The sequence below is a fragment of the Microcebus murinus genome, chromosome 4 (genome assembly GCF_040939455.1).
Source record: "Microcebus murinus isolate Inina chromosome 4, M.murinus_Inina_mat1.0, whole genome shotgun sequence".
Classification (NCBI taxonomy): Eukaryota; Metazoa; Chordata; class Mammalia; order Primates; family Cheirogaleidae; genus Microcebus; species Microcebus murinus.
The window spans coordinates 27144860-27165947 of record NC_134107.1 but is presented as its reverse complement, the minus strand read 5'-3'; the positions used below and the strand labels follow the sequence as shown (position 1 = coordinate 27165947).

Here is a 21088-nt window from a genome sequence, read left to right as displayed (position 1 = left end):
ACCTAGCAGAACTAAAACACATTTGACCTCATGGATCTGCAAATAGTGAAAAATATTTATCAAACATGAACAAATTAACTTTGAATAGTTTTAAATGAGTAAATATAGCTTGTTACAATTATCACAGACGTTGAAACTTTTTAACTTTTGTTTTAGAAATTTATTTTGTGGCATCTGATTATTTTTTATTCTTTTCCTACAAGTCAAAAACAAAGACTATTTTATCATAATATAACCACTGATCAGAAATATATAACATATTGTTTCATAAATCAATAGGCTGTGGGAATTTCCTTCATGAACTTTACCATCTAGGTTCATCAGCATCAACATCAAAAAAGGACACAGGATCTGAGATCAGCCTTTCAATATCCCTTTGTTTATGTGAAAATCATTTACTGAAGCCCAGCCAATCAAAACAGAATGAAATTGGATGTACACCAGGATAGAGTATTTCTGCCAATGTTTCCTTTCTGTAAATAGCACTAAAAAAGGAAACAGACAAAAATATCTCCAGAATCTGCTTAGATCTTCAAAACAGGGGTCACCTGGAAACTCTTCTCTCACATAGATGATTACCAAAATTTGTATACTAATTAAAGAACTTTCCAAACAACTACATTTCTTGTTACAGGTGAAATCAGAAGTGCCTGTATGGGATTTGCAGAGATACTCAGATGGATTTATATATCTACTTTGTCGTTTTCTATCTATATGATCCTTAGCTAAAGCCCCATCATGCTCCTTCTGTTGAGTGACCTTCTGTTGAGTGACCTCCTCCTTTCTGCATGGTGAATGTTTCATTTTCCAAAACACACCTCACAAGCTATCTCTCTGTGTAAATGTACACACTCTTTCCTCTGACCTAAGCATTATATGTCTTCCTGATTCAACTACAGATCTGATTCTTTTATGACTTTCTTCCATTTTCATGTGCTTATTGGCCATCTGTCTATTTTCTTTAAACAAGGTTTATTCAGGTCCTATGCCCATTTTTAAGCAGTTATTTGGCTTTTTATTGTTGAGTGGTAAGAGTTTTATTACATATTACAGATACAAGATTCTTATATATTTGATTTGCAAATATTTTCTCCTATTATATGGTTCATCTTTTCACTCTCTTGATGCTGTTCTTTTAAGCACAAAGTTCTAATTTATATGAAGTACAATGTATGTATTTTCTCTTTTGTTGCTTAAACTTTTGGTATCTTATCTAAAAAGTCATTGCCAAATCCAAAGGCCTGAAGATATACATCTATACTTTCTACAAAGAATCTTTGATATTTAGCTCTTACATCTAGACCTTTGATCCATTTTGAATTTTTTTGTTGTTGCTTATGCTGTGAGGGAGGAGTCCAACATCATTTTTCTATGTGGATATCCAGTTGTCCTAGCTTCATTGTTGAAAATATTACTCTTTCACCATCAAATGAACTTAGAACAAAAGTTGTTCAAAAATTAAATTGATAAAAAAGTTTAATTCTATTCCATTGATCTATATATCTATCCTTATGCCAGCACCATACTCTTTTAATGACTGTAGCTTTGTACTAAGCTTTGAAATCAGGATGTGCGAATCCTCCAACTTTGTTATTTTTCAAGATTGTTTTTGCTATTCTCGGTAGCTGGAAAGTCCATATTACTTTTGGGGTCAGCTTGTCAATTTCTGCAAAGAAGCCAGTTGGAATTTTGATTGGGATAGCATTGAATTTATGCATCCCTTTCAGAATTGTTTTTACCTTAACTATGTTTTCTTATCCATGAAAAATGTTTTATAGCTTCATAATATAAGCTTTGGACTTTGTCAAATTTATTTCTAATAATTTACTTGTTGATACTATTTTTAGATAATTTTTTCTTAGTTTTATACTCAAATTGTTCATTGCAAGTATTTAGAAACACCAATCAATTTTTACACATTACTCTTGTATCCTGAGAATATGCTTGATTATTAATTCTAATAATTTTTAGTAGATTCTGTGGAATTTTCCATGTATAAGATGATACCATCTACAGGTATGGTTTTACTCTTCCTCTTTTCTATCTGGTTACATACTATTTCTTTTTCTTTCCTAATTACCCTAGATAGAAACTACAGGGTGATGTTGAATGCAAGTGGTAAGAGTAGACATTTTGTACTAGTTTTGATTTTAGGGAATACTTTCAGTGTTTACCATTACATATGATATTATTTATGTGTTTTTTATTAGTATGAGCACGTGTGTTTATGTGTGCATATACTCATCTGTGTTGACTTGTTTTTAGCCTAAAGAACTTCAGTTAGTATTTTTTAAAAAGCATATCTGATAGCAACAAATTTTCCCCTTATTTTATTTTTCTGGAAATGTCTTTATTTCATCTTTATTTTTAAAGATAGATTTTCTGGTTATAGGAGTCTTATTTGCCTTTTATCTTTCTTTTTTCATTGTATGTATGCCACCCTATGATCATATGTCTTTTGCATGGTTTCTGATGAGGAATCAGCTGTTAATATTATTGAGATTTCCTTGTAAATAATGAGTCATTTTTCTCTTGATTCATATAAGAATTTCTTTTGTTTTTGCTTTTAGAAAGTTTATCATAATGTAATCTCTTTGCATATATCCTACTTGGAGTTTATTGAACTTCTTGTATGTCTTTACATTTATGTTTTTCATCAAATTTGGAACATTTTCAGTCATTATTAATTTTTTAAGTATTATTTCTGCTTCTTTTCTCCTCTCTTCTCCTTTTGGTGCTTCCATTACACATCTTTGGGTACACTTGTTGTAATAACTTAGGACAATTTCCAGAGACTTTAAATGGTTGTTTGCTTTGTTTCATAATTTTTTTCAGCGATGGTTGTTTCACAGGAATGTAGACCTGCAGATCTTTTTATATCAACACGCTAGAGTGGTTTTTGTCAATCGGCTTATCCTTAAAATAAAGTTTTCACCAGAATGCAAGCTCATAAGGTCTTATTTTAACTAAGGTAGGTAATGATGGACCAAGTGAAAGTAATGAGAAAGGGATCGAAGAGGAGGACAGTGGAGTAGAACAGAAACTAGTTATAAATTGCTTTTTATTTTAAGCAAATGGAGCTCTTTAAATCACTCTCTATTGAAAGTCTATGTTTCTTTCAAAAGGGCACTTAATGCACACCCATTCAAACTGTACACATCTTGCAGATAAGTCCAAAACCATAAAAGAAAGCTGTCCACTGAGACTGCAGAGACCATGTGTTAGAAACTTCTATATCAGACAACTATATCTTTAAGAGCAGAAAAGTTACCCTGTTATCCTATTTATATTTGTATCCCCTGTAGGACAAATTATTCCAGGCACATAATGATTGTTCAGTAAAGTTTTGATGACAAGATAAAATATGAATTAACACAAAAAAATGTGGGGAAAAGAAGAAGATGATAGCTTTCTAGGGATTTATGGTTGCATTGGAAGAAGAAAAATATTTCTACCTTGAAAATTAGAAATAACCATAAACAAACAAATGGTGAACTGATCCCTGGGGGGTGAAACTAGATAAAAATGTTTAAGCAGAGTTTGAAGATATTGAGAAAGTAGTCATACAAATGAAAAAAAGAAAAAATTTAATACTTAGTTTCAACATTGTCTAAGAGTAGTTTGCATTTTTATATACAGAAATAACAATAAAGTAACAAAATCAAAATTCACAAAGTAATCAATTTCTGCCTTTTTATATAAATCTTCTCTTGAAGTGGTAGGACACCCAATAGGAAAAAAAAACAGCATGAGGTGAATAGGAATGTGTAATAAGATAAAAAAATAAAAAGAGAGGAGAGGAAAAATTATGTGAGAAGGTAAAATTAGTCATGGCTCAGCCAGCCTCAGAAAGACCATTTTAAAATATAGACTTCTGTTTGACAGTAGCCCTTTTTCTCTCTGAGGAGTGGCTTTTAGATACCCATTGAAGTTTAAGACATCATCTGAAAATGAGAAGCACTTTTTTATTTCTTATTACTCATTTTACCTTCACTCCTCACCACCCTCACACACGTATTAGCAGGAGGAGGTGATACTTTGCAAGGTTTGCCACAGCCACATGTCCTTCGTGGGCACATATAGAAGGACAATCAATAAATTCACATAGCTGTGTGATATTATAAGAGCCAAAAACAGGAAAAGGTTGATTTAAATTTACTAAGATTACTTTTTGGTGGCCATGGTTAAATGAAACACATGTTCACAGAGATGGCTTATGTTTGAAACCAGACATTATTTAAAACTGAGCCTGATAATAGCACTAAGCTTGTTTTTACCATCTGCTATTGACTAAATGTTTGTGTATCCTTAAAATTCATATGTCTAAGCCCTACTTCCCAAGGTGATGGCTTTTGGAGGTGGGACCTTCGGGAAGTAATTAGGTCATGAGGATAGAGCTTTCTTGAATATGGTTAGTGCATGTGTAAGAAGAGACAAGAGAAATGAATTTTTCTCTTTGGAATGTGAGGACACAGCAACAAAGTAGCCATCTGAAAAACCAGAAAGAGGGCTCTCACTAGAACAGAAACAGTCAGCCGCATGATCTTGAACCTCAGATCCAGCTTCTGGGACTGTGAGAAATAAATCTCTCTGGTGTTTCAGTTACACAGTGTGTGGTATTCTCTTACAGCAGCCCAAGGTGACCAAGACGCCATCTATGATGGTGTCACACAATGTGGCGAAAACATAAATACAGTTGATAATTCACTGGGCTGGTTACATGTGCAGAAAATGTGAACTGCTCCATGCGGGTGCATGACCTCTTTTAAAATAAATGCTAGTCCACTGACAGGTTGGAATATATTGATTAAAAGTTCACATAATCAGGAAAGAAAAGGATCAAGCCTCCCAAGAGAAGAGCCATTTCTTATCCATCTTATTCTAAACATGAAGCAAAGAACCAGTAAAAACGTGGGCATTAAATAATTCAGTCATTAGTTTAATAGTTTATTCATTGGACAAATATTACATTTTCACTATGGCAAACCTTCTGGGTGTAGGGGAGAAGAGGAGATATAGAGCTATGGAAATCATATTCTAATGATGAGGACAGTTTTCATTGATGAATAAATGTACCATACTGAGTAAATTCAAAGAAAGGAAGGAAAGAAAATAAAGCTTGCATAAAATATTTGGAAAGAACTGACAGTTTCTTTTCATTTTATTCTTATTATCATCACTTCACTTTACAGAACATTTATATTATCAGTACTTTATAAGAACACTATCTTACCTCGCATCTACACTCTAGTAAGGTTGTAGAATACCATTTCATAGATGAGTGAGGCTCAAGATAGTGAATAATCTGGCTAGAGAACAAGTAGAACCTTGAACCCAGGTTCTGGCATCTTTTTTTGTTCTCCACTGTGAAAGGCAGTGTGTATTCTCTATTGCTTAAATGGAACCTATGAGGGTTCTACCTTTATCAAGTCTTCAGAAAAAACAGTTCAGTGAAAAGAATATTGTACTTGGATTGGAAAGATCTCAGGCTCTATCTGGCATTGCTACTAACTGGCAGCGTACCTACCATCACACGAAGTTCAGAGTCCTCATTTCTAAGGAAAAGTCTTCAGGTTTCTAGCCCACTCCCCTCAAGGGTCAGTTCCTCTAGGAAAGAGAGAGGGAAAAGTGTGTTTTACTTTAATTTTCTTTTGAGTTGTATCCCAAAGTCTTGGGGAGGAGTTCTGTTATCACCAGGGCTGGTGTGAAACTCCTGGTCACAGTTTTCTCAACAGGACTCAGAACTTTCCTGACTGCTCTTGAAGAGGTTACTACAGGGCAAGACACAGTTTATTTTGTTGTCCTATATCTTTATTTTCTATGACACCATTATGTAAAACATACAGGTATATAAGACTTAATTAAAGGCTTGAGAAAATAAAAAGTAATTACAGTGTAGGAGGAGAAAACTTAGAGATGTGTGCCACATAATAATTTTCTTAGAGTATAAGGGGATGCATTTAAGAGGTTAAGCTTTAAGGAAGCAGACTGGTGAGGATGTCAGTTTGAAAAAAAAAAGCCTGTTTTATTCACAATTCTTTTCATTCATATTTGTCCTTCCTCCCAAAAATTTACCTAATCTCTGCTATTTTACTAACACCCTCTACTCACAAAAATTTGCCTCATGCCAAATTCCATATTCCTGTTTCTCTGAATTAGAATATTTCAAATGAGATTAACCTTCTATAGGCATGTTGGGAGAGATTTAGAAGGATAATTAAGGTTTTACACTTAAAGAAGAGTAAATTAATTACATTCTAAAACATACAGGAAAAATCTATTCTGCTCTGATTGGATGTTGACAAATGATATAAATCATCTTTGAGTCTAATAACCTTGGATTTTAGAACTTCTTGCCTTCATCTTTTTAAGTGGTATTGTTTATAATCTTGGTAGCCCACAGTTATTGCCAATTTATGCTCTCCATGGGAATTTCCTTTCCCAATTGACTTTTGAGTCCACTGGGTCAATTTTACATCTTTCAAACAGCAAGATCCATGTCCCTTCTCATCCCTGTCTTCCCTTGGAGACAACCAAGACAGATATTTTGCAGATGTGCTTGTTTCTCTGCTACTCTAACCCTCCATCCGGTGTTCCCCTCCTCCTTTGTCCACAGGTGTTCTGCTGGTCGGCATTGGAGCTGCAGCAGCTTCATGGCCCTCCTGATCATTATCTAAACTCTGTTTTTCATAAAGGTCATTGCCTGCACTTCTGGTTGTTGAAGGTTCTTAAGCAGCCCATTTTATAATACCAAGTCTAACAACACTCTTCCTGCAGCAAGTATTTGTAGCTGGTTTACTACCTACCTTTGGTTACCCAGTATTCACCTTTTTCTAGGTAGAACAGCAATATTTCCCTTATTACAGCCATGCCCATGACACTAGGTGTAGGTCCTAATGTCAATAGAGTTTGAGTTTCCACACTTAGCCCTGGGGTGGCAGGAAGTCCCTACATATTTAGTTGGATCCTTATTACCTTTCATCATCCCAATCTCTCAAGATTGAGAGGTGAGGGCCGAGTCATGATGAACTGCATGACAGTTTTACTTGGTTCCAACCCAGGATCACTGTTCCCTTGTCATACTGGTGTGAAAATGTATCTAAAATGTGTAAATATTCAAAAATATTGAAAATTCTGCTTCCCACCAATGGATTTATACTTCAGGATATTTTAGTTCATCCTTGTGTGACTTCTCTTAATTCTGCCATTCTGACTTCTAGTATACCGATGCAATGGATGATTCCACATTTACAGAAATTTCCATGCACTCTACCTTTAGAGTTATTCCACTTATGCTTCTGTACCCCACCCCCAGGTCCATGTCCCACAAATTTTAGGTTTTTAACAAATAAAAGAGGAAGACGTACAACTAAAATTAGGACTTAATTTAAAACTTCATAGAAGTGTGAAAAATAATTTTGCGTTCTGTGAAGCTCATATACCTTTTTATAGTAGAAAGAGTCTAATCACACATTTAGAATACAAAGTTAGTTTTATCCACCTCTAAATATTTTGAGAGAAGAGGTTGTTTATCTGGATTGGCTAAAAGTTCACAAAATCGATGGAAATTACTCTTCTGGAGTGGTAAGTTTTTGAGCCCAGAGCCATGAGAACAGCCATTTGAACAGATATGAGTTGAAGGTACAGAATATTTAAAACTTCATTTTAGGATCTTAGATTACACACTCATTGGGTGTTATGCAGATTAGTATTCAGTTCAGTTTTTCACATGAGGAATAGCAAAATAAGTACACATCAGAAACTAATTTCTTTTGATTATCACCTCTGCAATTCTGAAGCTCCTGCTCTAGTAACATATGGATCATTTTAATACTGTAATTTTCTCATGTTTAAATGAGATAGAATATATAATAGGCTGAGTATCAAGAATGTCAAGAATCTCTGATGTCTGCAAGTGAAAGCATGAATGATGTGGTAACATCAACAAGGCCTGATGAGACCCTCAAATTCCCACTGAAGACCACTTCCCTGCACCAAAAGAGCTTCCCAACTTCCTAGGTCTGCATGGGTGGTTTCTCCCTCAGTCTCCTGCTTGCATGAACAGCTGCTGGTGCCTAACAGCACCCTAAGGTTTGCATGCACTCCCACCTTTTAATAGTTATTTCTCTTTTTCTTCTATGTCTGGCAAACACACTGGTTTTACTTTTATTATTATTTTTATTTATTTATTTATTTTTGAGACAGAGTCTCACTCTGTTGCCCCAGCTAGAGTGCCGTGGCATCAGCCTAGCTCACAGCAACCTCAAACTCCTGGGCTCAAGCAATCCTCCTGCCTCAACCTCCCAAGTAGCTGGGACTACAGGCATGCACCACCATGCCCAGCTAATTTTTTCTATTTTCGCTAGAGACAGCTTCTCGCTCTTGCTCAGGCTGGTTTCAAATTCCTGCGCTCAAACGATCCACCCTCCTTGGCCTCCCAGAGTGCTAGGATTACAGGCGTGAGCCACCGCACCTGGCCTGGTTTTACTTTTAACGGTGCTATAAAATTTCCTCTTTCAATAAATTTAAATTAAAAATGAAAACATAAGAATAGTAAATAATAGTTCAAGTTGTATATGGTTATGCAACAAATATTCAACAAAGGTTGACATTCAAATGAGTGTATGAAAGTAGTCTTGGAGTTTTATGAAAGTCAAGATTGATGACTAAGGAATCTAAAACAAGGGTAACTGCTCATTATATTACTTTTAAACATTTTTCAGTAAAGACCTTGGAGTGGTTAATGAACAACGTGGCCAGTGGAAAAAATGCTCTGACTCTAGGGTTAGGCCAACCACAGTTCAAATGCAATCTTTTCTTAAAGAGACCTTGGGCCCAGGGTCCTCATTCGTAAAATAGAAATCTTACCTCACTAGATTGGTGTATGAACTAAATTACATAGTGAATATAAAGTGAAGAGTGCATAGGTGCTGCTCGTTCATTTCCCTTGACTCCTGCTAGAATATGGTATCAGCTGTTTCTATTTTCTTAATGACTTATGAACCAGAAGTAGGTCACAATTATTTACATTCCAATTATTTTTTTGTAATGTGCTTGCAAAATAAGGAAAAGCCGAATATTAAATCTCCATATTACCGTGGCACAGAGATGCCAGTGGACACGCCTGATGAAGCCAAGCAAACTATGAAGGCAGAGAAAGGCTCCCTGCGGGATGGTTAAGCCCAGGCACATCTTTTCTTGGTTCCAATATGAAACCCAGTGACAATAGAACTGAGACATTTGCTGATTCTGTTTCTTGTTTTCTTTTCTGCTGATTTAATAATTTTGTTTCTGTTTCCATTTGTGCACAGACAACAAGATACTCTGCTTTGGTAATATTAACAATTACATATTTGATTTTATGGTCTAAACATTTCATGATCTCTGTCAAATAGATTATAGGGATCTATCATTTTTTTAAATAATCTAAATGCCTTTAATTTTATTTGCCCTTATAGTAATCACAACTTTTTTTCAAAAATGATATTGTTTAATTTCAAAATATTATGGGGTTACAAATGTTTTTGGTTACATGGATTGTTTTTGTAATGCTTGAGTTAGTTCTATTAGTGTGTCCATCACCCAGACAGTGTTCATTGTACCCGTTAAGTAGGTTTTCGTCCAACCCCTCCTTCCTTCTCCCCACTCTATTCTTTGTTGATTGAGAGAAGAATATATGTTTTGTGGATCTATTTATTTGTTAGTATATCCTTAATCTGTTTGATTGTTTGTGAGTTTATATCAATAAAAAATTGCATAGTCCACTAAGAAGAACAGCTCTTTAGAATCTGAACAGATGATTTTTAAAAAATTTTGTGTTTACTTTCAACTTGTGGTTTAAGTTGTAAAATTGAAGATATAAGTTGTTTGTGTGTCTATGTGTCTGTAATTGAGTAACTTTTACCTTGTGTTGTAAGTGTAAAATATTTTCCTTCATCCAGAGGATGCAAGTTAGATTACAACATTTCTTAAATGAGTTCTCTTCTAATTATTTTATAAATGTAAATAAGTAGATGTAGAAATTTAAATTTCACAGAAAATAAAAAAATGAATCCATAACACTTTAAAAATACAAACACAAACCTTTATAATATACACTGTTATCTCAGAAACATTTTAGGAATCCAGGATCATACAATCAAGGTGAACTTTAAAAATTATTCTATCAACAAATTTTATTTAAAAATAAATGATAGCTATATGTCTGTTGCTTGAGTTTCAATATGAAGTAAACTATACATTTTTATAATTATAAACATTATAACTAAGATATTTTTATAAGATGTTTATAAAAGGTTTTCTAAAATAAAATTTGGATTTCTTTTCTCACTAAGAGATAAATGTATCTGAAATTTCTAAACTCATACTGGTTTACTAGAATTAGACTTATATAATATTTAAGATCATAAAAATACAAATGTGGATTTAATTAAATTGAGTCATAAATCTGACAGATTTTTAATGTAAAGTTTAAATATATTTTGTAGAATATTATATTAAACATTATTTCTAGGATCTTTAGATAACTAAAATCCATGGAATAATATTAAAATAATAACTGGATTCTTAGCTACTTTATAAGTGAGATTAAATACTAAAACATGATTGTAGAGCATAATTTTCAATTTTATATAGTTTGCTTCTTATTTGCATGTGGCATGAAATGGCTCTATCTTTGGGTTATGTTTTGAACCTGTTCATTCTCGCCACTTTAGTAAAATGAAAAAGGGATGTATGTGGCTATACTTGTGTTATATGTATTTATGAGCTTTGATTGTTTGCTAAAATAATGCTTGTATATGACAGACAAGTCTCAGTACTACTTCCCAGTTTTTCATGTGCAATAGAATATAGCTATTTTAGTTAAAAGTCATAACTAATGTTGCTTATTTAGACTGTATTAGGAGAAATGATGATTGAGAAAACCACTGTGTATGTTAGGCTGAGGCTTTTGCTTTTCAAGGAAAAAAAAAGTAGGTTTGTCTTGAAATAGAATATAAGTTTGATCCATAATAAGAAAATAAACTCAGAAAAGGAGACAACTTTAATGTGTATAGCAGGTAATAGAAAGTATGAGGAATGTTAATTTTATTTGCCTTGATTTAAGATACCTGAGCCTGAAAGGAAGCTGTCCAGTGCAATAAATTCTGGCAAAGTTCACTCAGTTTTGATGGTTTATCCACCAGGTAACATAACCAGACAAAGGTACATGAAAACTTTGCCAAATATTTATCAATATAAAACTAAAATGTGGCTTTTTCTATGTCAAATTGATCATTCTCTATCTTCTGTGTGTATTTTCCACACAGCAGAGATCCCAGACATCAGTGGAATAACCTTCTCTCCTTAGGCTTTATTTTATTATGCAATTGGTTAATCAAAATAAATTCTTCACTTACAAATAAGCTAAAGTTTCTTACAAAACTCTTCCTGTCTTTTGTATTTATTTAAAACATGCTATCATTTTGATTAAAAGAATAACCAAATATTATTTCTCAGTACCCACAATCCTATCTGGTCAAGAGGACCCCATAGATTTCCTACATAAACACAAAGAATTGTTACTTCACCTTCCTTATTAAAAAAAAGATGATGGGAACAATTACATCGTTTGCTGTGTTCCATATTGCATAATTAGTCCAACATTATTGTAAAATCCATGTGGGAAAACTTGTCAAAGTAGAAGAAACACTCAATGTTCCCTAAGTGAAGACTGTACAAGCAAAATAGTAGTAAAGTACATATTTCAGAAATTGTACATGTAATGGGAAGGTCCTGGTGATTTTTCAATTCCTTCATGTCCATATTATATTTTACCTTAAGAAGAAACACTGATCAGACTCCTGAAATAGCAGTGTTCTGAATGAACCCCAACAGAGAATTTGCTTTCCTCCTTTCTCAAATTCTTGCTCACTCTCACCATTTAACAACAAAACAGCTTTCTGCTTCCCAGTGACGCTTGCCAGAAAGAATTGCCGTAAACTACAGGTTAGAATTTACGTCATCCGCAAACAAAAAGGCATTCACAATTCCTGTGGAACAGTTTGTACAAACAGCAGTTTCCATCAAATACTCTAAATTATTGATGCTTCAATGAATAGATGCTTAAAAGACGCTTCCAGGTTGACAATGCTTAGAAAACGTTCATACAGTATCAATTGACTGAGTCAGTATTTCCAGGACGTTTTTCTGTCTGGAAACAAACCTACTTCATGAAAGCAGACTGCTTACCCAAGATCCATAGTTATAAAACCTACAAATGACTAGAATGATATAGTAAGAGAAATTAATAATTTTGCTATTTGTTTGAACTATTTTTGGTATCATTTTATGATTACAATTTTACATATATATATGAGAAAGCCCTTTTAACTCTTGATATAGTAGACTATGATTCTCCAAACTGAAAATAACCTTTTATAATAAAATTTGATCTCAATAACTCTTGAGAGTCCAGAGAGAACTACTCTACTTAATCTCCTTGCATTTTCATGGCAATCTAGGTATTTACATAGGTTCAATAAGAATCTATCCTCTTTTTTATCAAGCTATAGAATTGAACAAATTGACTTTTAATATGACAAATTGTGCAACCAACATCATAACTGTAGAGTTATATTTGAGAATAATTCTCATTAAATAAATCATGACATTTTTTATAAAAAAACAAAGATATTCTGCCCCAAATCAAATAACACACAAAATTTACCCACCAGCTCAAAACAAACAAAGAAATAAAAAAAACCTCAAAATATATGAAACATGCTTGTCAAGACACTGCACATCAAGTAATTTTGATGTAAATTAATATCCAACAGAAGATTATTTAGAGCTGCTTATTTTTCATTCTCTACATATCATTCAGTTTCTAATTGCTTCTGAAACTAACCTGTCTCAGTCTGGACCTGAGTTTTAGCAATTCAATTCAACATCCATCCAGCTTACACCTTCAGTACTTGTACTCAGTAAGATACCAGTGTTATAAATTTGACTATGACCCAGGCAAATATGTTCAAATAGTTTAAAGTTTAGTGGGGTATACAACCATAAGAATAATCAACAAAAAATTAAAATAAGTATGCAGGTTTAGGAAAATAAAAAGAAATTATCTAGAAATTATTAAGTGTCAGGTAGTATTTTGAGATAGAGAGAAATAGATTTGGATAATTATTTTATACTGTATAGAGTATACTTTTATCACAGCAATCCTACCTTTCATTAATATACTCATTGGCAGATAAAGAAATATAGACACAGAAATGATAACATGGGTAAGTGGCAGAGTGAGTCTGCACCTAGTTCCAATTCTTCCCATTGTATTTATTATCTACATGGATAATTAAAAATGTAATCTAGATTGCCACTAGCATCTTTTGTGTGCATGTCAATTACTTTTTAGGATAGACAGTAGCTCCCTAAAAACCAATAATTGTATATGTTTTGTGGGATTTTACTGTGTTCATTTAAAAGGTAACTTGTACATGCAAAGTGCTTAATGAGCGGTTGTTGACTGACTAGCCACAAGAAGCACATTTATTTAAGGAGTCAAAAAAAACCTAACATATCTGAGAAGTGTCATATTTTGACATGAATTAGCATCTTTTCTGATGTTTCTGGTTAGAAGGGCAAAGTATGAATGAGTCATAGGGTAATGGCTATTTTTCATTCATAGCAAATGCTGCTTTGGAGTTAGCTCTTAGATGCTGATTATAAGAAACTAAATCCTTATGCATCAGAATTGTTTTTGTTAACAAGAAAATGCCTATTGCAAAATATTTTTTCTGTCCCCACCAAAAATATATTGTATTGTTAATAGCAGCTTTTACACTTTAATTCAGTAGTGTTTAATGAATAAAGGTTAAGGAATTTTTTCAACTTATAATAGATAAAGCTATATCAGAAATTGAAATTGGCCGGGCGCGGTGGCTCAGTTTGTAATCCTAGCACTCTGGGAGGCCGAGGCGGGCGGATTGCTCAAGGTCAGGAGTTCAAAACCAGCCTGAGCAAGACCCCGTCTCTACTATAAAAATAGAAAGAAATCAATTGGCCAACTAATATATATATATATAAAAATTAGCCGGGCATGGTGGCTCGTGCCTGTAGTCCCAGCAACTCGGGAGGCTGAGGCAGTAGGATTGCTTGAGCCCAGGAGTTTGAGGTTGCTGTGAGCTAGGCTGATGCCACGGCACTCACACTAGCCTAGGCAAGAAAGCGAGACTCTGTCTCAAAAAAAAAAAAAAAGAAAAAAAAAAAAGAAATTGAAATTATGAGATAAAATCTAAAATTGTTCAATGTGCTGAAAATCATAACATAAAATAAATGAGGAGAAAATATTGTAGACATAAAGTAACAATGAATAAGGGTAAAATACTCCACTCTTGCATCATAAGGATATAGAAAAAAAATGTATGTAGCAAAAATTTTTCTGACTATAACACCCCTGCACAATTTGTGCCAAAGTCTCAAAAATAAATAAATAGATAAATAAAAACTAAGACTCAGATCCAAGCTAGGATGCATATCATTAAATTAATTTTAACAGAAAGGTGACAGAGTCTTTCATCAGTAATCACTTTTGAGGCTGTCATAATTATTGGCAGAATAAAGGAGTGTAATTTGGACCTATGATGAGGTTATTACTTTTTCAATTGTTCTGTTTTTACTTGCAGAACACTAGAAGCATTGAAACACTATTTCTTTGCTCTTTGCATTTTTGTCTTAAAATTAACATTTTCTCCCAGGTATGCAAATGTTTGTGTTGCTAAAGAAACCTGAGCTTTACATTGGTGGTGCCAAATGCAGGGAAAAATGGTAGAGAGGAGGGGATAAAAAGGGGTTGGTTGATGGGTGTGCAAATGCAATTAGATAGAAAGAAGAAGATCTAACGTTTGGTAGCACAATAGAGTGACTATAGTTAATAATTTATTGCATACTTCAAAGTAACTAGAAGAATAGATTTGGAATGCCCTCAACAAAAAAATATACGAGTTTGAGATGTGGGATATTCCAATTACCCAGATACCCATTGTGTGCTTGTATCAACATATCACATGTACCCCATAAATATGTAGAACTATTATGTATGTGTAGAGAAATTTAAAAAAATAACAGTATGAAACATACATGGGTGTATACCCTAACTCTGCCACTGTGGGAACTGGGGAAACTTCTTAATAGATTCTTTACCTGTAAAATGGGGATAATGTTATTTCTTAGGGTTTGGTAAGGGAATAATGAGATGCTTGGTACAAATAAATACTAACTTGTAGGCATGTAATCTTGTATCTGTAATTACCAATTTCCAACAATGAACACATATTACTTTTACAATGAAAGTCATTTAAAAACTCATTCAATGTCCTACAGAGAACACCATATCACTATTCATTGCTCTTGGTACAAAGATAAGTCTTTGCCCATTTCTTTGCCTTTAAGCCCTACTTTATAAAAATGATGTGTATGGATACAAACACCCTATTATATGTAGAGAAAAAAAAAAGAGTAAAACAAAAAAAAAGAAAGCGTATAAACAAGCAACCTAACAAGATCTGGGTTTGGTTCAGAAACTATCATTTTGAGGAACCCAGATCAAAGCACTAATGGTTCATAGAATACAGGATATCTTTATAGATAAAAAAAAAATTATGAGTTATTTTACATTGTAATCTCCAGTGTAGAACTGCATGGACCTAAAAGAGAAAAAAAAAACCCAAAACTTTTTAACCCAAGAACTAAAAACAAAGGGAATACTGCAATATACTTCTCATGCACCACAAAGTGTTAATTTTGCCACAATCTCTTAAAATTGTCCATGTACTTGTTATCACCATTCTCTCTTAACCCTGTCCATAACATGGCCATTCATTTAATCCCCATTGTTTGATTTTTGATTGTAGATGTTAACCACAGCTGTTTTTCCTTGGTTGTTTTCTTCCCCCTCTTACTTTGGTGATAGCACCTTGAATTTCCTTTGGGAAAATCATCTCTCCTTTGTATTTCAAAGCTGTGATTCAGAAGACCTAGACCCACCTCCTTATTCCAGTATTGCACATTCAATTGTACCTCTCCAATAATCATATTTCATTTCTCCTGGTCAACTTGTTTAATTCCAAATTGCTTATGGATCAACGATACAGTTTCTAACTATATGAGGCAATATATTTCTTGTGTTTTTTTTCTTAAGAGTTTTTTTATCTGTCAATTACAGCCAAACAAATTCTTACCAATTAAAAAAACTCTTATGTGGCAGGTATCATGCTGTTTTACCTACATTCCTTTTTATATATTAGTTTCCAAGGTTACTAATACGTAGGTTTGAACAAAATGAGATCATCCACTACTCTAAAATAAAACAAGCTACAATATTGTGCAGTTAGATATATATTTTAATGAGTTCATCTGCTCTTTTTTTTGTCATAATCCACATTGTTTCATGACATTGGCTATTCCATTAAATGATTTGAGAATGTGGTTATCAAAGCTTTGTAAGTATAATTATATTATCTTTGTTTTTTGACTCCTATAGTGTAGTCTGTCTTCACCATTCTTCTCCCCACTGCTCATTCTGCTTCATATTCTGGGCTGGCCAATCTGAATCCATTAGGGGTCTGGAGTTCTGTTCATACAGTGTTTATATTTATTATTAAATAATGTCAGGGGTTTTATGTCAAGTACAAGTGAAAAAAGTTCTCATTTTTAATAAATAAAAACAAAAGCATTACAAAAATCTGATTCTTTCTAGCTATCCCATAAAGGAATTTTAGGGCAGCAAGTTGGAATTGAAATGAAAAACAAATGAGACCCTACATGATTAGAGGAGTCTTTTGCCTGTTCAATTGGCTTGGTTGAAACTGCTTACAGATCCCACACTGGATAAAAATAAACCTCATGTAAATCTGTGGTAATACAGGGGATAAAGATAAGGAAGAGTGCTTGGCATTTATATTCTTCACTTAGTCTACTTCCCTAGACCTAAAAAGAATACGGGCATGTAGTTGCACTGTGGTGTTTCCATTTATTTTAGAGGAGGCATTACCCCTTTGGTTGTGCTTATTCCCATAATGACTATTTTCTATTTTTGATTGAATGGGTGCCTCAAGTATTGCAAGGAGCTTAACATTTATTCCCTTCTTTGAAATCTTCAAAATTTCATGCCCTTCCTCTCTTTTTATATGTCCTAACAACTGTATTTTTTCAATGAGCTTTTGTATTTCCCAACACATTTACAAGCCGGCAGGATGCTATTTCAAAAAGGGTGGAGGGGAGGGAGTGGAATGGTTCATACTTCCCCTAAGTATATTAACTGGAAAGCTCTTCCAGTCAAGTGATGTACTGAGGCACTTCAACCACTGCTCCTCTGACCCTGATGTTTCAAGAGGGAACTCTGCTCAGTTCCTATTAAGAGAGACACATAAAGCTACCATTGTCACAAATTCAGCCAGTAACAAAGAACGTGGTAATTAAATTAAGATGGCTGTTGGAGAGAGAGGTTGCTTCACAACAAAATCTAACAGGACTGAAATTCACTTTCCCACCGTCTATCTTTACCAATTAATGCAGCAGCTCAGGATCTAGTTATTTATATTCAGCCTTCCAAGCCACCTTGCTATAAGAGTTGTTTCCAATTGCTAAAAAGTTTGCTAGGAAAAAAGTCATATATATATTATATATATATATATATATATATATATATATATATATATGCCTATATACATATATATAGTCACAAGCCTATAGCTAGAATTCAAGGGGTCTTAGAAAAATAACTTCTCAGGAAAGAAGGAATGCTTGAAGTGAGCGAGCTCTGAAAGGAATTCTAGGAAGGAATTACCTAAGACTAAATCACGGATCAATTATTTTCAGTTTTTTTCTATAACTGAATTAGTCTCATACCAAAATATTCAGGGCTGTCCAGAAAGAACCTGACAACTACATCTCTTCAACAGATTCACTATTAGATCCAGGAATACTCAAAACAATGCATACAATCAACACACAAGGATGTATATTAAAATCTTTTGAAGAGCCTGAAAATATGCTATTATTATACTTGGGTCTCACCCCTGGAGATTCAGATTTAATTATTCTCATGGGCAACCTTTGAATCGGGACTTTTAAAAGCTCCCCAGGTGATTTTCAAGTGCAGCAGAGGCTAAGAACCACTGCACTACACAGTTAAATTTCTTGATAGTTTCTTTTTTTGTAGCAGTTATTTTGTCTGGCTTTCAAACAGATTTAGTATATGAAGCCTTAAAGCTGTAAGAGCTTAAAGATGAAGGAACTTTAAGTAGACACACAGAGACACTGTATCAATGCTCATTTTCTTACAGCTTCTAGTTCCTAGTCTTTTGAGTAGAGCCTGAAGGAATTTATCCTTATTTCCTTTATCTTCAATTTAGAGTCAAGATTTGCATACCCTGCCCACTAGAAGCCCCTGGTTGATGTGGCTGATTCATTGAGTCTAGCCAGTCTCTAGCTAGGATCAGGCCTCTGATTTGTTATGCTCTTCAACAAACTGAAATCAGAACATTTTAGGTGGAAAAAAGAGAACTTTCTTTATTCAGTACATGGTTCTCAGCTATAAAGTCCACTACCTACAAATACGAGGTGAGTCACAAATAACTTGTAAGAAGAAAAATAAAGGTGGGCTCTTGTTAAAGATGAGAGAATAAACACACATGTCCACTCCAGTTTCCTCTTAAATTCTCACAGAAATTGAAGTGATTTTTTAAAAAGAATTATCATATAAGGACAAATAAAGTAGCAAGGGAAAAAATGGAAATGTAAAACAGATGGATAGTGGTAACAAATTTAGAAGACCAGAGAAGGCTGAAACTTAAGATAGCCAGAGAGAAAGACAAACAACCACCTGCTTTGCATTGGATTATCCTAGAAATGTGCGAGAATTTGCCGAACTATAGACCTCTATATATGGAAGTAGTGGGTGCAAGAAACTGAAGAATAGTTGTAAAGTCTGTTTAAAAATTTACTGGACACCTTGATCTTCACCCACCTAACTCAGACTGGCAATAGTCCTTCTCCTGCATTAGAAAAAGACTGTAAGTGCATTGTCTAGAAAGGGGCAGTAATAAGTGCTTTACACTAGTGAAACACTAGTCACAGCTGAGGGCAATTTCATCAAAAACAAAATAAAAACAGCAAGGCTAAACTCATGCATAGGTAAGAAACCAGGTGTATCACATTTAAGAACATAGTCTCAAGTTGGAATCTCACCTTTGTATCTAAGAAGCTTTTAGATAAATTAGTTTTCTTAGATAAGTTAGTTTTCTTCTTTGTGCCTCTATTTCTTCATCTGAAAAATAGGTGTGATCAAAATTGTTGCATTGATGTAAAGGTTAAAGATTAAATGGGCAAATATATGTAAAGTACATGTTCTGGTTCTTGGCAAACAATAAGTACTATGTATGTGTTAACTATTATCATTAACCCCCTACTTGGGTCCCAGAATAAATAACAGAAAAACTTATTATATAATCTATGGCCAGAAGATAGGAGATTCTTCTCAGAGAGGAACATATGTATATATAAACATACGTATACACACAAGCATATATATTAACACACATACACATACATACAGTTCCTGACAGTTTGGATACCCAAATAAAATTTCCCGGCTAGAATAATCTAGAGTGAAACCCATGAGGGAAATGATCTCATTAATTTATAGGGCTTCCATTCAACTTTTTAGAGCTTCTTTTCTTAATTATATGCAACAGCCAAGTATCAATAGATATCTAAGGAAATTTTCTATCAGAACATGTAGAAAACAAAACAAATTCCAAAAGGATTTTGGAATAAGTGGGAACAATGTAGGAAGACTAGAAGTACAAAAGGGAGCTATAATTAATTTCTGTAGAGAAAAGAAAGAACACATTGTACATATGAAAAAAAAGCATGCCATAAAAAGTAATATTTAGAGAACAAAACCAAACCTTGGGAATCTAAACACATAGTAGAAAAATTAAAACTCAGTACAGAGATTGCAAAATAATGTTGTAAAAATTTCATAGTAAATATAATAGAAAAAAGATTAAAAATAGGTACAATAAAATTAGAGGATTAGTACAAAAGGATTGGTATCTGAACAATAAAAATGACTGAAAAAAGGCCGAGCGTGGTGGCTCACGCCTGTAATCCTAGCACTTTGGGAGGCCGAGGCGGCGGATTGCTCAAGGTCAGGAGTTCGAAACCAGCCTGAGCGAGACCCCGTCTCTACCAAAAATAGAAATAAATTAATTGACCAACTAAAAATATATATACAAAAAATTAGCCGGGCATGGTGGCGCATGCCTGTAGTCCCAGCTACTCGGGAGGCTGAGGCAGTAGGATCGCTGAGCCCTGGAGACTGAGGTTGCTGTGAGCCAGGCTAATGCCACGGCACTCACTCTAGCCTGGGCAACAAAGTGAGACTCTGTCTCAAAAAAAAAAAAAAAAATGACTGAAAAAAATTAGAAAAAATGAAGTATAAGAAATTTCCAAAAAATTAATTCAGGAGATTTTGGCTCATTTGAATAAAGTATACTAGTTTTTATCTACAAAACACTTAGCATGATTCCTGCATAATGAATGAAAAGTAATCCACACTGAGATACCATCATGATTTTCAGAACAGTAGGGGATTTGGAAAGACACTAAAATTTCCAGTGAAATAAGTTAATCTAAATTGTATAAACAGTTATTATAACACTATTTTGAAAAATGTATTTTTCCTCTTTGAACTGAGTAACAAATTATTAAACTATATTTCTATTTGTGCATTAGTCTATTTCTGAACTTCTGATTCTGCTTTATTGATCTATTTATCTAACATTGTAAAACAGACAAAAATATCCTCCCTCCACAAAAACACTAGAATAATTACTGAATTATTATAATATGACTTGCTATATCAACATTTTTCTAATTTATTTTTCTTAAAAAGAATTTTGACTATTTTCAAACTTCTGTTCTTCCATTGGATATTTTTAAGCAATATATCAAGCTCCTTTTAAAAATTGTTACTATTTATATTGGAATCTACTTAATATATAGAATTTTAGGATAATTGTCATCTTTAAAATATTTC

At 33.7% G+C, this 21088-nt stretch overlaps 1 long non-coding RNA gene and 1 pseudogene across 1 annotated transcript in view; one reads left to right on the top strand and one right to left on the bottom strand.

The window, feature by feature from the left end:
• LOC142870464 (uncharacterized) overlaps positions 1-21088 on the bottom strand; it is a 189711-nt gene that overhangs the window by 81263 nt on the left and 87360 nt on the right. Inside the window, exon 2 of the long non-coding RNA XR_012918829.1 lies at positions 5528-5607. This is a non-coding gene — a long non-coding RNA (uncharacterized LOC142870464). The remainder of the gene's footprint in view (positions 1-5527; positions 5608-21088) is intronic.
• Positions 7105-7839, top strand: LOC105868091 (AP-5 complex subunit mu-1 pseudogene; annotated as a pseudogene).